This window comes from Nansenia antarctica (genome assembly GCF_963989245.1).
Source record: "Nansenia antarctica genome assembly, chromosome: 2".
NCBI classification, from domain to species: Eukaryota; Metazoa; Chordata; class Actinopteri; order Argentiniformes; family Microstomatidae; genus Nansenia; species Nansenia antarctica.
In genome coordinates, this window is record NC_137675.1 from 8,292,563 (window position 1) to 8,306,018 (window position 13,456).

The window sequence follows — 13,456 nt, forward strand, 5'->3', positions numbered from 1 at the left end:
GTTGTCCGGTAAAGTTGAAAAAACATCCTGAACGTCTGGTCCAGCTAGATGTAGTAATAGTGCACGTCTCCTTTGCTTTGTCGTATTATGTGAATCGTCATCCAAGATGAGCCCTTTTCCGTCCGCATATAGCTCGAACGAAGTTAGCCAACGCTTCCATCTCGGACCTAGCGTGGCTGGCTCTGTGTAGCATGCGAAATGTTGGATCCCGGTTTTCTCCATACTAACTAGCTAAACTTGATTCTTGTAATTACAAATGCATGTTTCTCCTCGTCGCCAATGTTGAATCTGTACTAGACCTTGCAGAATCTAATCAATAGTTAATAACTGGGGACGACACGTCGAACTTCAGGTCTTCACTCCAGCACGCTTTATTACAGAATTCCCTGGCCTGAGGGGCGTGGCACACAGAATGAACTGCGTGGCACACAGAATGAACTGGCCTGAGGGGCGTGGCAATCATAGACATGACAGCAGGCGTTCAAAAAAATCTTTAAAAGGCACCAAATCGGAACTAGGCATTACGACCTGCGGTGTAAAGCCGGCCTAAGATGCATCCATAGACCTAAAGAAAATTCAACCAGCAAACATCATATTCACATCAGCAGCAGCAACTTCAAAGAGACAAAGCGGAGATTCCTTATTTGACAGCAACTAGACATCACAGCACCAAGAGTCTGCCCAGCCAGGATAATGCCAGTACTCCAAAACCAACTCAACCGGTAACAGGGCTGGACTGGGACAAAAATTAGGCCCTGGCATTTTTGGCCCAGACAGGCCCACCCCAATTGGTCGGACCACACCCACCAGCACAAAAATACTTGCCTTATATACTCGTCTTATATACTGTGCTGTACAGTCATATGACAAACTGTAGTATTCCCCCAAACCACTACAAAGACGACTACATACAGTAAGCAATGGTACCAGTGCAAGTAGACCAGTGTACTCAGTGATCAGATTCCACAGCGAATTTACGAACGCAGCCTTGTTGTTCTAGATTTTTTTTTTTCATGTCCCCCAACGATACGTTATTGCAGTCCTCCAACTTCACTGCCACCATCTCTGGACCCTGCTGTGAACCCAGGGACTCTGTGGACTTGGCTTCAGACATGGTAGCTGGGCTGTGAGATGGATATTTCTGCGTTTTCACCAATGTGGAGATACCGGCGCTGCTCAAAACGGCCCTGTCGGAAGTCTTCTGTCCTTATAATATAATATTATGGTCATAGAGACGTTACCTTGCTGTCTGTCCTTATATGGTCATAGAGACGTTACCTTACAAGCTGGCGACCTCGACGGACTCACTATTGCATGTGTCTGAAGCCTGTGCCTGCATGTGGGAATACTGGGGGATGTAGGCTCCTTGCATGGCTGTGTTAGCAGGAATGTACGCGCCGCTGTTCCCCAGTGAGAGATGGCCCATCTGCTGTGTCATCATGGCGGTAGGCTGCATTGACATGGTGTGGTCCACAGAGGGCGACATCACAGCTGCCGGGTGTTGCATAATGTAAGGCTGATGGGCCATCCAAGAATGATTCTGCACCTGGTAGGTGGAGACAGGAGACAGGAGACATATAAGGAGACATGGCCGTCTGAGCCATCATCCTGTTAGTCAGGGTGTACGGAGACGCGTAATACCCATTCTGCATAGCGGCTGAGGATGGATCATAGGCCAGAGTCATCCCACCCAGTCGCAGCTCCGCCTCCCTGGGCCATGTCCGTCCGTTGGGGACAAACGGACTGTGACTGTGCCTCTTCCTCTGACCATCAGCAAACTTACAGAGCAGGGGCTCAGGGGGCGCCAAAGTTCCTGGCACCATCTTGATAAACTTCCCATTGAAGTGGGAGATCACTGCGTTGCACTTCTCTGTGGACTCCATCCTGGCGAAGCCCACCCCTCTGCTGTTCCCACTGTAGTCCCTGAGGACGCGGGTGGAGATGACCTGGCCGAAGGGCCTCAGCAGGCTCTCCAGCTCCTGCTCGTCCACTGACAGGGGCAGGTTGGAGATGTAGAGGTTGGTAGGGTCCTGCTCCTGCTGCTTAGCCATCTGAGCTTGTATTCCACTCGTCTTCAGGGCATGGACTGCCTTCAGGGCTGCTGCTGGACTGTCAAAGTCCACAAACCCATAGCCTTTACATTTATTTGTTGTCTTATCAAGGATGGCCTTAGCCGATACGATCTTGCCATACGGCTGGCAGAGTTTGACTAGATCCAGGTCGGTGGTTGCCGGGGGCAATCTTTCTCCTCCACTTCCTCTTCTATTTCTTCTTTCACCATCATAGCTTTTTCCTCCTCTTCCTCTCTTCCAGCCACCATCATTTCTTCTTCTTCCTCTTTCACTAACACATTATGTTCCAGTGGTTGACTGCAGTCCTCCAACTTCACTGCCACCATCTCTGGACCCTGCTGTGAACCCAGGGACTCTGTGGACTTGGCTTCAGACATGGTAGCTGGGCTGTGAGATGGATATTTCTGCGTTTTCACCAATGTGGAGATACCGGCGCTGCTCAAAACGGCCCTGTCGGAAGTCTTCTGTCCTTATAATATAATATTATGGTCATAGAGACGTTACCTTGCTGTCTGTCCTTATATGGTCATAGAGACGTTACCTTACAAGCTGGCGACCTCGACGGACTCACTATTGCATGTGTCTGAAGCCTGTGCCTGCATGTGGGAATACTGGGGGATGTAGGCTCCTTGCATGGCTGTGTTAGCAGGAATGTACGCGCCGCTGTTCCCCAGTGAGAGATGGCCCATCTGCTGTGTCATCATGGCGGTAGGCTGCATTGACATGGTGTGGTCCACAGAGGGCGACATCACAGCTGCCGGGTGTTGCATAATGTAAGGCTGATGGGCCATCCAAGAATGATTCTGCACCTGGTAGGTGGAGACAGGAGACAGGAGACATATAAGGAGACATGGCCGTCTGAGCCATCATCCTGTTAGTCAGGGTGTACGGAGACGCGTAATACCCATTCTGCATAGCGGCTGAGGATGGATCATAGGCCAGAGTCATCCCACCCAGTCGCAGCTCCGCCTCCCTGGGCCATGTCCGTCCGTTGGGGACAAACAGACTGTGACTGTGCCTCTTCCTCTGACCATCAGCAAACTTACAGAGCAGGGGCTCAGGGGGCGCCAAAGTTCCTGGCACCATCTTGATAAACTTCCCATTGAAGTGGGAGATCACTGCGTTGCACTTCTCTGTGGACTCCATCCTGGCGAAGCCCACCCCTCTGCTGTTCCCACTGTAGTCCCTGAGGACGCGGGTGGAGATGACCTGGCCGAAGGGCCTCAGCAGGCTCTCCAGCTCCTGCTCGTCCACTGACAGGGGCAGGTTGGAGATGTAGAGGTTGGTAGGGTCCTGCTCCTGCTGCTTAGCCATCTGAGCTTGTATTCCACTCGTCTTCAGGGCATGGACTGCCTTCAGGGCTGCTGCTGGACTGTCAAAGTCCACAAACCCATAGCCTTTACATTTATTTGTTGTCTTATCAAGGATGGCCTTAGCCGATACGATCTTGCCATACGGCTGGCAGAGTTTGACTAGATCCAGGTCGGTGGTTGCCGGGGGCAACCCGCGGATGTACAGGTTGGTTTTGCTGAGCTGGTCCCAGCCCGTGGTGCTGCTGTTGCTGCTGCTGCTCACCGTGCTGGGGCTGAAATCTGTTTGCTTGCTGTGACTCTAATCAATGCATTCTCTCAGCTTCAGAGATGGCAGAGTCCAGATTATCACCTGAACTCGAGCCTTCTCTTGGGAATACACCATCACACATCTCCCAGCTGGGTAAGGACTTGGGAATCCTTTGTTGATTCTCTGCTTTGGATTGTTCTTGGTCTAATCTGTAATACTTACCTAATGGGAGATGAGTTTGATGATTGATTAAAATGACTGGTTAGAATTAACCTATATTACTTCACTTATTCTCATATTTTGTCCATGCAGATACGGATTCTGATGACCCATATGTTGGTGCTCAGCGTTGCTCAAAGAGGAAAGATGGAAAGAAGCAACAAGAAGACACTAGTGACAACTGTCCTGGAAAATCCCTGCACAAGAACGACCAGTGGTTGTCACCTTGCAGTGATGTGTCGAGACCAAAATCATTAGATCCAATTCCTTTCCCTGCTTTATCAGCTGAAGACGAAGGCATAAAACAAGACAAAAAGCCAAGGTTGACCAAAATCAAAAGAGCTGGAGTCAAGAAACAAATTTCTTCAGAGAGTCCTGATGGTAGCAAGAGTGTGTTTACCTTTGACATGGCTGTTCCAGGAAACTCAAGACGATCAAGCAGAAGTAACAAAGCAAAAGGATTACCATCAGTCAACAAAAAACATACAGTGCAGTCCTCCATAGAAAGTAAATCAACCACAAATAAAGATGCTTGTAGTATTTCTGCATCTCTGTCCGCACGGTCCTTTGCTCTCTCAAAAGGATTACCATCAGTCAACAAAAAACATACAGTGCAGTCCCCCATAGAAAGTAAATCAAAATCAACCACAAATAAAGATGCTTGTAGTATTTCTGCATCTCTGTCCGCACGGTCCTTTGCTCTCTCAAGGGGCTCAGTGAATGCTTCTTCCTGTCCCAATGAAGATGATGGAGCGTTTGAGGACTACTTTTCTCCAGTTAACAACCCACAAAGGCCTCGTTTGCTCAACTTGCCCTCAAAGACTAAGGTTCAGATCCTCTTTGAACCCAGCCCTGGGAAGAGAAAGAGGGGCAAGAGTGAAACCACAGGGCCTATGTTGGCCCCTGCCAAGAGAAAAAAAATTAAGTGTGAAGGAGACCTCCTGGGAGTCCAACAGAAACAAGGAATTGCCTTGTGATCCTGCCAAACAGAGAGCATTGTCATCACAGATCCCACACCTCTCAAAATGCAGTTTAACAGAAGCCAGTAAAGCTTTAGATCAGCAGGAAAGTCCAAATGTCCTACCTCATCACAATGAAAATGATGTGAATTACTATCATTATAAACACATCACCCTGCAGTATCTTCAGTTGAATTAATATTTTCTTAATTAATATTGCTCTCCCAGTTATGTTTTTACCAAGGATGTTATTCAGCTTCTTATTCAGCACAGCAGAAATATTATTTCTCGAGAGGAATGTCTCGTTCAGATGTTTTGCATTCACTACTGTGGAACTTTTCAATCCACAATCTTACTCGGGATGGCAATAGATCGCTATGTAGCCATCTGTGTCCCTTTACGCTACAATGATTACATGAATCTGAAAAATTCACTTGTTTTTACTTCTGTGTTTGTTACTAGAAATACTATGATTATCGTTGCAATGGTTGGTTTGTTTGGACCGCTCACATTTTGCTTATCAAAACCTCTACCACTGCTTCTGTGAGCATACAATAGTGGTTAGTGTGTCATGTGGTGATGTTTTCCGAAACTACATAGCAGGGGTTGTGGCTTTCTGTATACCAACTATTGACTGTATTTTCATAGCGTTTTCTTATATACTGATTTTTTTCAATATATTTCGGTCATCCTCAGGAGATTCACGCCAAAAAGCCATCCAAACCTGCAGTTCTCATATAATGGTCATCTGTGTTGCCTATGGAAGTGTTTTGGTTGCATTTACTGGGTATAGGGTTAGTACTATCCCCCCTGATGTGCGTGTCTTAACAAGCTTAATGTATCTTCTTGTTCCTACTTCTTTGAATCCAGTCATTTACGGTATCAGAACAAAAGAGATAAAAGTTCATTTAATTAGATATTTAAAATGCAATAAAGTTGACACTTTGTTATCCTGATTGCAATAAAGGATGTGTGCAAAGCATAGATAACGACTCATGTCTGTTTTGTTTTTATCATTGATACTTGTTTACATGTAACAATAACAGCAGCAGCCAAACAGATGCCTTTCGGCTTTCACCTTCCTCAATGTTTGGAGAACAAAAGACAGTCACTCCTATTTATAAACTGTATCATGCTGCAATAAAGTACTTCATGATGATGATGATAATAATAATTCTGTCAGGACATTCTCTTCTTAGTTTGAAAATGTCCACGGAAACATGGACATGACAGACTCAGTCTGTGCCCGAAATGACAGCACCTGCTGCCCCCAAAGCAAAGCTGTCTTTCTGGGCTAAGCTCAAAAGGAAAAGCAAGAAGACCAAGAAGACAAAGAAGGTCGACGATTCAGAGCCCTCCACGGGCTGCTGCCTCCCCTTCTGGCCAATGATAACATTATGGCTAAAAATATAAGTAAAAAGCTATGTTTCTGAAAACTCTCTTGTTTATGTTTTTCTTTCATAGTAGGCTTAGACATATAGGATAATGATAATAATAATAATAATAGTGGTCATAACAACGACGACAACAACAACAACCACAACGTTTAATATAATAATACTTAAAATATTATTATTATTATCCCATCTCTATGTTGCTATCTTAACAAAGCAATATATGCAAAAAATACTCATTATAATAATTATACTTATAATAATAGAATACACTTTATTGATATAGCACAAAAAAAAAAGTAGAGTATCAGTTAAAGGCTAGTCTATAAACATGAGTTTTAAGAAGAGATTTAAAAGAGAATACTGACCTTGCTAGCCTGATATCCTCATAGATGTCTGTCTGATCATTTTCTATAACCTTGATAGCTATAAATATCCTACTGTGTCTGCAGTGAGAGTTTATTTAATTGTATTAGCTGTTACTCAATGAAAACCAGACCGTACAAAATGTGAAGGAAAGGAAGGAAATGAAGAGAACTATCACTTCCACTCATCCTAACACTTACAACATTTACAAAACTGTCCACTCAAAACTGTCTGTCTACTTGAACATGGTTTGAGTATAAATAAAACGTGTGGAGAATTTTCAACAAATGTGGAAGATCTTGATTTTCTTATGTCTGAGTTGTTCATTATGCTAGGTGTATACAGTGTGTATTGTATTAATCTACAGTGTTTTCCTGTTATTGTAAAGGATTGCCAAAACACATTGAATCACTGTCTACACCCTCAAAATAACACCAACAGAAATTAAATGTCTTTTGCATTTGACATTTAAATTTTTGGCATTTAGCAGACGCCTTATTCCAAAGCGACTTACAATCAATACATTTGAATACTAAGCAAGTGAATCATCAATCCACCAGTCGTAGCAGGAAGAGTAATCCAGCTCAGGCCCGGGGCCATTGATAGAAGGAAAAACCTTCTTCTATCACCTTCTTCTATCACCTTCTTCTAAACCTAGTTTATTTTTATTTTTTATATTTAGACACTGGAGAAACAGAGAAACAGTACAAGGGGGGCAATTGAAGTTTTTAGGGACACAGTAGAGGGGAAAAGCGGGTGTCTTCAGGAGACGCAGTGCTGGGGGGCAGTAGATGTCTCAGGAGGGGTAGTCTACGACGGAAGATGGGTAGTGACTCTGCAGTTCTGACAGCCGTGGGAAGCTCATTCCACCAGCAGGGAGCCAGTGTCGTGAAGAGACGTGATCGGGCTGCATGACTGCCGTGTTGGTGTAGAGGTGGTGGGGCCAGTCGGCCAGCCGAGGTGGAGGAGCGGAGTGAACAGGCTGGAGTTTGGGGGGTGACCATTTCCTTCAGGTAGGCAGGGGCTGCCCCTTTAGCTCCCTGGTAAGCAAGCACCAGGGTCTTGAATCTGATGCGAGCTGCTATCGGGAGCCAGTGCAGGGTGCGAAGGAGAGGGGTGACATGAGAGTATTTGGGGAGGTTGAACACCAGACAGGCAGCAGCGTTCTGGATGAGCTGCAGAGGTCTGATGGCGGAGGCGGGGAGCCCAGCCAGGAGTATGTTGCAGTAATCAAGGCGGGAGATGACCAGAGCCTGGGTCAAGAGTTGCGCTGCTTCTCTGGTGAGGAATGGTCGTATCCTTCTGATGTTGTAAAGGAAGAATCTGCAGGAGCGAGCCGTTGCTGCAATGTTCTCCGCACAGGATAGTCGGTTGTCCAGGATCACTCCAAGGTTCTTGGCTGTTAGGGAGGGGGTTACAGTAGAGTTCTCCACTGTGATGGAGAAGTCTTGGAGAGGGCAGGCTTTCCCGGGGATTAAGAGGAGCTCGGCCTTGTTAAGATTGAGCTTGAGATGGTGGTCTGACATCCATGTTGAAATGTCAGCGAGACATGCAGAGACACGGGTTGCCACGTGTAAAGTATTCTGAAGAACCTTTTATGGCCGTGCGTGAACTCGCAAACTTTGCTCAATGCAACAATGCCTGCCAGCACTTAGCGTGCCACAGAGAGATATACTGCAACACTGATTATCGTTGTTGTGTTGTTTATTTCAAATACATTTTAATGGTGTACACTTTGCCCTTCAACATCCTTCATTGCATTATACAGTTCCGTAGACATAGACCTAAGGCTACTGTTGACACTCAGTGGTCATAATGAACATAGTGAGCGGGTGTGATAATTGCCCCCTTGGGGATGCTCATAAGTCCATTCTGACCCCCAGATGCCACCTGGGCGTTACTATGTGTCTGGTGGCTAATGAGTGTGTGTGTGTAAATGTGCTCTATTGATGCAGAAACTAGAACTGAGACTCCACTGAGGTTCATTACAGAACCAATTAAATAAAAACAAAACATGGGGTAAACAGGATTACATTTTCACCAAGGGTTTGAGTTTTAATTAATTTGAAATAAACAACACAACAACGATAATCAGTGTTGCAGTATATCTCTCTGTGGCACGCTAAGTGCTGGCAGGCATTGTTGCATTGAGCAAAGTTTGCGAGTTCACACAAGGCCATAAAAGGTTCTTCAGAATACTTTAAGGCTACATTGAGGTGCAACAAAGTAATTTATAGAACCTTTTTTTATTTTATCAAATAGGTTCTATTTGTAACCTTTTCCTATCTAACCTATCTCATTACATGCATCACACATGTTTGAAGTTGGCATGTCACAGATAATACAGTTAGAATCAAACAAGAACCAACATCACAGGGACATTGGCTAGTGAGATATTAGTAATGACCGGCCCTCCACTTCATACAATATAAACATTTTCATATTTAAATGGCACTGCACACTGGTTCAATGAAATCCCAGGTCGCGCAACTTGTGACTGAACATGTTGAATGTATCAGCATTTTGATGTTTTCTCGAGCTGTGGTTTTAGTCGGACGCCCATATGCCCATATGTCCCATATGTCCAAGAGCTTGAGCTCCCATATGTCCAAGAGGTGTTGTGTGTTTTGTAGCTGTCTGCTACCTGCATTCTCTTTCACAATCACAATCACCTTACGCAGTGTTACAACTAACCGAGAGGTGAGGTAAATTGGAACTGTTCACTCCTTGTATTTGAGACAACATCACACCCTTTCTGTTTGCTTTAGTGAGACAATATCTGTACCAATTGGTAGCAGACAGATGACTTTGTTGACTTTGTTTTTATTTATTTATCTTCACTGTCTTAGCCGTTCTCATGTATTGTATGTATTGTTTTATGTTGACCCTGAGCAGTGGTGTAGTCTAGTTTTTTCTAGTGGGTATACTGTGATTGTTCCCTCCCAGCTTCATGCTCACCCGTCCCAGAGCGACGTGTCCTGGAGCGACACCCGTCCCGTAGCGACACCCCATAAGCACCACCATACTCACTTATGCATACAGTATGCATCTACACATATATGAGAGCATTCTGAACGACTGGTTATGTGTTTACAAACATTTCAATTTATTATAAACAAAACAAGACTTTAACAACCAATGGCATTTACAGCAGGGGGGTGGACTGATTTTCTACTGTTTAGTGTTAATCACCATCACTACAGTATGTACTCTCAGCTTAAATGCAAGAAAGAAAGAACTGTTACAAGAACTGCCACAAGAACTGCTACAAGAACTGCCACAAGAACTGCTACAAGAACTGCTACAAGTCAAACGCTTCAAATAAGAAAAAAACAAACAGCCTGGTAGTCTACAAAGCTTTCCAAATATGCTTGTACTCGGCCATCTGAGGTTTGCATTGCCTCCTTGCTTGTGTGGCAGAACGATGGCTTCTCAACCATGTTGTGATGTACTTCCTTGGCTCAAAAAGCCTTACAGGGGCAGTGTTGCCACAGTTACTTTGAAAAAGTATTCTGATTACTGATTACTGATTACTCCTTTAAAAAGTAATCTAGTTACTTTACTGATTACTTGATTTAAAAAGTAACTAAGTTAGATTACTAGTTACTTTTTTAGTTACTATTGGCAGCTGCCTAGGCACCCGACCCCCCCCCCCCCCCCCCCCGCAACATAAAAATGAAAACTGGTTTTGCCAAAACTCACTTTATTTTAACAGTAACTTAAATTACATAATTAAACTTTAAACAATAACTTAAAACAACAAAATAAAGAGTCTTTCTTTGCCTCACCCAACATAAATACTTGTTTTTAAACAATAAAATAAATATAATCTTTATTTAACACAGTAACTAGCAAGGAGTGGTTTCACAAAACCTAAAACCTACCCTGACCATTCAGATATGATCCTAATATAATCCTAATCCTAAACTGGGTGAGTCTGAGTTTATCAATGAAGAGTGAACTCAGCTGTCAAGACTGGAAGGAGGCCATGAACACGCTATGGAGGCCATGAACACGCTATGGAGGCCATGAACACGCTATGGAGGCCATGAACACACTATGAGTGAAACAGTGGAAAGGGGCGAGTAAACCAGTGGTTGTATCTCATTAACAGAAGCTTCTCAAACCTCTTGTCAGAAAGTCTGTTCCTTCTAGGCGTGAGCACCAAACCTCCCAGACTAAAGAGCCGCTCTACAGGAGCGCTAGATGGGGTTGGAGTGTTATACTTCAAGAAAATGTTCTTAATGTTTGGATACTGATTCAGAATCTGAAGCTCATGCCCTGACCTCAAGTAGTCCATGACTTCCTTTTCTGCCGAGTAGGTCTCCTCTGGCTCCGCCTCAAAAGCAAAAAAGTCCATCTCGCCTTGGTTGGCAGTCGTGGTGGGTACACTGGCAGGGCTCTGTGCTGCAGGAGCAGTTTTGCGACATTCTGCTGTGAGAAGCTCCTTTACTTGCTCCCTCCTACCTTCATCTCTCAGCCATCGGAGTTTGAATTTTGGACAACTAGCAGCTGCGAGAAGGGCATCTTTGTTGTCCAGCACACTGGCAAAACGAGTCTGGATAGCCTGAAAGATATAATTTGATATGTTTATTATTATCTAGTTGTAGCCTATAAGGTCTATTATTTATACCTTTATTTACTAATTATGTATGCAATTAGTTTGTGCAACTGACAACCTACATACTGCAGTATGGTGTGACTCTGCTCCATGTTCATGAATAGTGCAATGAAAATGTATTTATTTATCTTTAAGATGGAACAACATAGCATACCTGCACTATGGCATCTGGAAGGCCTGCAGTCATCTTGGATAGGGTGTCTTTCACAGCAAGGGTCTTCTGCATCAGGACTTCAAGTGTGGGCAGTAAAGTCCCATACGGACAGTCACCTTGTAGGATATCCAGTGCTATAGTTAGAGGCTTCATGACGGTACAGTACTCATGCAGGTACTGGTACTCCTGGTCTTTGAAGCACTTCACTCCCAGCTTGTTGCACAGAGTAGTCAGCTCATTCATGGGGATTTCTGCGATTCTCTTTATGGCTTCGTAAAAGGAATTCCACCTTGTGGATGTCGGTACCAGGAGCTTTCTTTTGTTAACCTCCTCCACCGTTTCTGACGCAACGGTAGATCGGCTTGCTTTCGTCCAGAGAGCTGTGCATTTTGCTGTGCTGCTCCTATACACAGCCTTGCTCTCTGGTTTGGAAGTGATGTACTTCTCCACATCACTTGTAGAAATAAGGTTGAGGGTATGTGAAGCACACCTTTGGTGCGGGGGAAGAATCAGCTGGCCATCACTATCATCCTCAGCTGATAGGATTTCTGACACATCTAAAAAAGTGACATCATCCGTGGCCTCCTCCACCGTCTCATCATCGGACTCTGTGACAGCAGGCTGATAGACTTGAAATGCCTTGACAAAGTTAGATCCATTATCTGTCACTGTTGCTACTACTTTGTTGATTAGTCCATATGAAGAGTGAATGTTTTCGATTTCTGCACCAATAACATCATACGTGTGTCTACCGCGGATTCTCCTACACGCCAATGCAGCCTTGTTGCGGTCTAATGTGGATCTACTAATCCAGTGGAGCGTTACTCCCATATAGCTCCTATTGTTAGCTGTCCAAATGTCCGCTGTAGTTGACACATAGTCGACCTCGTTCAGCGCAGCCTTCAGATGTTTTTCCATCTCTGCATACTCCTTCTCCAAGTACGAAGAAAAAGATGTTCTGTGAGGTAGCTCGGCATTGGTAGTAGTGGGGATCTTGTTAATGATGGCACGGAAAGAGGGCGAGTCAACTGTGTTTATGGGCAGCATTTCCTCTACAACATACCGCCCGACCAATTTATTCAACTCTCCCACACTTACAGGTTGTGATTTTGTAGGCCTACTGAAGTCCAGCTTTTGTTGCTTGAGCGGTGTGGGACCTCCCGCAGAAGTCGAGGCCGCGGTCTCTGGGACTTTCTCCGCGAGCTTGACTGTGCTGTGCAGAGATTCCAAATGTTTCTTTAAATTTGATGTTGTGGTTTTACCACAGGACAATATTTTCTTTCCAGCACAGAGTGTACAACGAACATTTATGTTCTTGTCATCCTTTGCTGACACAAACTCAAAATAATCCCTATATTTCCAGCTATTTAACGCATATCTCTGTTCTCGCTCCATTATACGCTTCTGTTTACACTGTGCAATCAGCGTGGTGATACACGTGAGCGATTCTGCTGCACCTCGTGTTGAAAACGTGATCACTGACGTCACTCCCCAAGACGCGAGAAAAGCAATAAATGTTTGTTTACTATCGAACATTACAAAGAAATACTGCATTTAGCCTAAGTTATGAGGTAGTAACGCAATAGTAACGCACAGTCACTCGAATAAGTAACTTTAATCAGATTACTGATTTGGAAATAGTATCGCGATAGAATACTCGTTACTGGGAAAAGTAATCAGATTAGAGTATCGCGATACTTAGTATCGCGTTACCGGCATCACTGTACAGGGGGCCCATTGATGCTGATCATCATCAAATGACTGACATTGGACAACAACAGTGTAGATCTCTTGTCCGTGCATATATTGTTCATGAGACTGAAGCCCCTTTCACATTCGGCAGTGCTGCAAGGGATGGTCTGCATGCATCGTATGAGTGGCTTTAGGCTTTCAGGCTCACTGTCTGGGTGCTCAAGGAAATCTCTCATACCATTAACTGCTTGCGCTTCACAAAGATTGAACTGCCTGCACAGTCGCTTTACCTGTGTCTCACCATGCCGTATGCCAGGTGTTGATGGCCAGTTTCCTGTATCCAGAACATTGAGATCAAGAAGCATTTCACCTTCAAATGAGAGGCGCTTCTCCATGTTGTTGATCAGACTTTGGAGGAA

At 44.6% G+C, this 13,456-nt stretch overlaps 3 pseudogenes across 3 annotated transcripts; 1 reads left to right on the forward strand and 2 right to left on the reverse strand.

Annotated features, from left to right (window-relative positions):
- Nucleotides 1-1,279: 1,279 nt before the first annotated feature.
- On the reverse strand, nucleotides 1,280-2,240 carry LOC308149752 (RNA-binding motif, single-stranded-interacting protein 1-like; annotated as a pseudogene). Its single transcript has one exon. The product of its transcript is annotated as an RNA-binding motif, single-stranded-interacting protein 1-like (transcript).
- A 374-nt stretch (nucleotides 2,241-2,614) lies between these two features.
- Nucleotides 2,615-4,260, reverse strand: LOC308149754 (RNA-binding motif, single-stranded-interacting protein 1-like; annotated as a pseudogene). Its single transcript has 2 exons — nucleotides 4,252-4,260; nucleotides 2,615-3,683 (listed from the first exon to the last, which is right to left on the reverse strand). The product of its transcript is annotated as an RNA-binding motif, single-stranded-interacting protein 1-like (transcript).
- Nucleotides 4,261-4,876: 616 nt separating this feature from the next.
- Nucleotides 4,877-5,766, forward strand: LOC308149755 (olfactory receptor 52P1-like; annotated as a pseudogene). Its single transcript has 2 exons — nucleotides 4,877-4,896; nucleotides 5,039-5,766. The product of its transcript is annotated as an olfactory receptor 52P1-like (transcript).
- Nucleotides 5,767-13,456: the final 7,690 nt, after the last annotated feature.